At 64.0% G+C, this 3,520-nt stretch overlaps 1 pseudogene across 1 annotated transcript; it reads left to right on the forward strand.

Annotated features, from left to right (window-relative positions):
* The first annotated feature begins 692 nt into the window (after nt 1-692).
* Nucleotides 693-3,509, forward strand: LOC309622009 (uncharacterized protein CXorf49 homolog pseudogene; annotated as a pseudogene). The gene is made up of 2 exons: nt 693-2,857; nt 3,387-3,509. The product of its transcript is annotated as an uncharacterized protein CXorf49 homolog pseudogene (transcript).
* Nucleotides 3,510-3,520: the final 11 nt, after the last annotated feature.

Consider the following 3,520-nt stretch of genomic DNA (forward strand, 5'->3'; position numbering starts at 1 on the left):
ACGTTTGCTGAGCCACATTTGATGGAGCAGTTGAGACAGAGACCTTACAGAACGAAAATACGATCCCTTTGCTCTCTGGCCGACCCCTGATCACTGACTGCGGGACTCCCGTGCCCATTCTCCTGTCGGGTCGTAAGGCTTGCGGTGGAAGGGAGGCTGGCAAATGCTTTCGGCGCGTGCTAGGCGTCCAGCGCCTCCATCTTGACGTTTCATCCTCACCACCCGTGGAGCCCAGCGCCCTAACTCCCCGACCCCCTGTGTAGATGGGAGACGGAGGCTCAGAGCAGCTGTGACTCTAACCGGAAAGGGGAGGCGGGACAGGAGGAGGCGGGCCGAGAGGCTTGACAGAGGGAGGCACTCCCACCATCCCCTTCGCCAGCCCACTGGCCGGACCGCCCACAGGCTTGGGGGCAAACCAGAGGCCCTCGACCCCATTGGTTAGGCCTCGAGGCGGCAGGCGAACAAGGCGCCCGCTGGTTGGCGGGGCCCGGACCAATGAGGAGGCCGCGGCGCGGGCGTGGGAGGCGCGCTGGAAGCCGCGCGTCGTCTCGTTTGAGGCGAGCTCGTGCGGCGCGTGAGGTGGCTGCCGCTGCCCTCTGAGCGCCGCCCGCCTCACCCGCCGTGACCGCGCCCGCGACCGCGACTCGGGCCATCGACCGTCGCCCCGGTTCCGGCGCCGCCAGGGTCGCGACATGAGCTCCCTCGATGAGGTGTCTGTGTGGGGAACGGGTTTCGGCCCAGAGGGCGGGGAGCGGGCCGGCGTCGGCCCGGCCGGCCCCACAGTCCCATGGGGACCCGACCCAGGCCCCGAGCCCGGGGAGCCGCGGAGCGGCGAGGGCGGGGGCGGCTTCCCGGACCCCGAGGGCTTCCAGTCGGAGCGGGAGATGCTGGAAGCGGGAGGGCCGGTGCCGTGGGGCCCCGAAGGCCGACCTGGCTCCCCGGCTGACGACACGAGGGACCTCCTGGACGAGGAGTCTGCGGCGGCCATCTTGCTGCAGCTGGCCAAGTGCGACGTGCTGGGCGTCCGCAGACACCCGTCCCCGGCGAGCTGCGCCGCCTTCGAAGTGTCCGCCGTGTGGGCCGGCCTCGAGGCGGGTCCCGGCGGTCGAGGAGCGCCCGACCAGAGCTGTGGGGAAGCGCCGCCAGCTCCGGCCCGCCCTCTCCACCTCGGTGGGCCCGAAGCGGGCCGGGCCTGGGCGAACCCTGAGAGAGGCCCTAAGCGTAGGTTGAACGTGGCTGCGGATCGCCAGCGGCTCCCCGAGGAAGGCCTGGCCTGGCTGCTGTCCAACCCCGAGTCCTCAGATGAGTTCAGTGAGACACAGCTGATGACGGTGAGCACTTACCCCAGAGGAGGAGGCCAGGCCGAGCCCAGCACACCCGAGGATCCCCGGGACACTCCCAGACACTCGAATTTCCAAGTCAGGGAGAATTTTCTTCACGTGCCAGGCTCTTCCCTGTCCTCGGCTCCACGAGGACTCACTTCGGTTGTGGAAACGCAGGACGTGGGAGAGCAGGGCATCTCTTCCCCTAAGAAAATGCGGAGCGTGCTCTGGGGGAAGGGGGGCAGCAGGCCCAGCTACCCGGGAGCTGCTGCTGCTGCTGCTGCTGCTGCAGGTGGCCTGCCGCGGGTCACTCCTAGGAAGAAGGGAGCCCAGGAGAAGAAATCCCTCAGGGGAGCCTCCAAACTTGCCCTGGGGACAACCTTCCCTTCCGGGGGAGAGCGAATCTCGGCAACTGCCCTGGAACCGGCCACCTTGCCCCCAATCTCTGGTATTCTGCTGCTTGGGAGATCCAAGAGGTATACCTTGGTCCCTTTGGGAACCGAACAGTCCAAGCACACCGGCGCTGGGAAGAAATCCGTGGCCAGGCGGGCAAGGGAGTCTGAGGCGGTGGCGGGAGAAGATAAGGACCCAAATAGAGACCCAGCCGCAAAGCGCCGAGTGAGTAGGCCATGCTCCTCCTCTCTCCCCACTCTTCCCCCACCCCCGCTCCAACCGCCCCCAGGACACACGTCTTCACCCATGCTGCCTCTGTCCATCCCTCAGGGGTCGTCATTGGGTGCCCCTCGGTCACTGGGTCATTAGGATGCCAGGTCGGGCTCCTTTTACTAGGGACAAACATTAAGGTAGCACTTCGGGTGTGCTGGGCCCGGTTCTCCACCCTTGGCCTGTTTCCAGCCTCCTCTGCGAGACTGGGGCTGGGATGGAAGGGAGGGCTGGTAGCTGAATTGGGTCGGGGGATCCCTTAAAAGCTTCCCCCAAAAGCCTCAGTATTTAGACTCACCAGCTTCCTGATTCCTACTTCCTAGCTGTTCCCCAGACCTTCCTTGCAGGGGACCTGGGCTTTCTCAGTGCCCCACTGTTGTCCCTAGATCAGCTCTGCCTGCTGGCCTGGGGCTGACTGAGGGAGAAAGTGCTAATGAGATCAGCCTTTCAATTCCCTTCCCAATTCCCTGCCTCACCCCGGCCCCGAATCACACAACTCTCTCTCCCTCCCTCTCTCTCTCTCTCTCTCTCTCTCTCTCTCTCTCTCTCTCTCTCTCTCTCTCTCTCTCTCTCTCTCTCTCTCTCTCTCTCTCTCACACACACACACACACACACACACATACACACACACACACACACACCCCACACACACCCCACACACCCCCCACACACACACACATCCTTAGTCCAAATCGGTGAGAAATTCTTGTTTCAGCTGCCAGCTTACAGGCCAGGCACATCTTTTCCACGCATGCATCGTGGAAAAGCCAGCAGTGGCGACCTCAACACCAGAGGCCCCCAAGATCCAGGAAACTCAGAGCCCTTGGCCCTGAACCCAGGAGAAGTCATGCCCAGGGGGCCTGTCCCCTCAGGTGAGTGTCGTGGGTTTGATATGAGGGGAGGGGAGAGGGGTTGAGGACAGAAACCTCTGGCTCTGTCTCTGCTGGGGGCACAGCCTTGCTCCCAGGCAGCTTCTCCCACAGGAGATGGGGTGCTGGCAGGGCTGGCCTTGAGCCACATCATCCTCTGTGTGGGGTTTGTGCGGCCGGGGTGATCGGTGGCAGTGCCCCAAACAGCTCCTCCGGGTGTAGACTTGCAGGGGAACAGCCTTTTCTGTTAAGTCCTGTTCGCCCACATTGCTCTCCCACGTGCTGGCTGTGGCTGCAGCTCTGGGAGGGTCGAATCCAGAGCCACAGTCTTTGGGGACCGCGGTGGCGAAATGGCTGCCCCCGGGGAACAGGGGAGGCAGGCCCAGAGAGAAGGTTCGGGCTGCTGGGCAGAGCAGGGGCGGCTTGTTGCCAGCGGAGGGTGGTGCTGCCTCACCTCACGTTAGACCCCGCTTGGCCCTTTCCACCTCACTGGGAGCCTGGGAAGCTGGATTGTGTGTCCTTTCCCTCTCAGGTGACCGGGAGCCACTTGACCATCCCCCAAGACCGGAAAGGCAGCAGCAGCCACTGGGAACGCCGGGCTGTCCTTGGGTAATGCTTCCTCTGGCTCCTGGAAATGCAGGCCCAAACTCGAGGGCGGGATCTGGG

Source organism: Balaenoptera borealis (genome assembly GCF_965194805.1).
Source record: "Balaenoptera borealis genome assembly, contig: HAP1_SCAFFOLD_1368, whole genome shotgun sequence".
In the NCBI taxonomy this organism is placed as follows: Eukaryota; Metazoa; Chordata; class Mammalia; order Artiodactyla; family Balaenopteridae; genus Balaenoptera; species Balaenoptera borealis.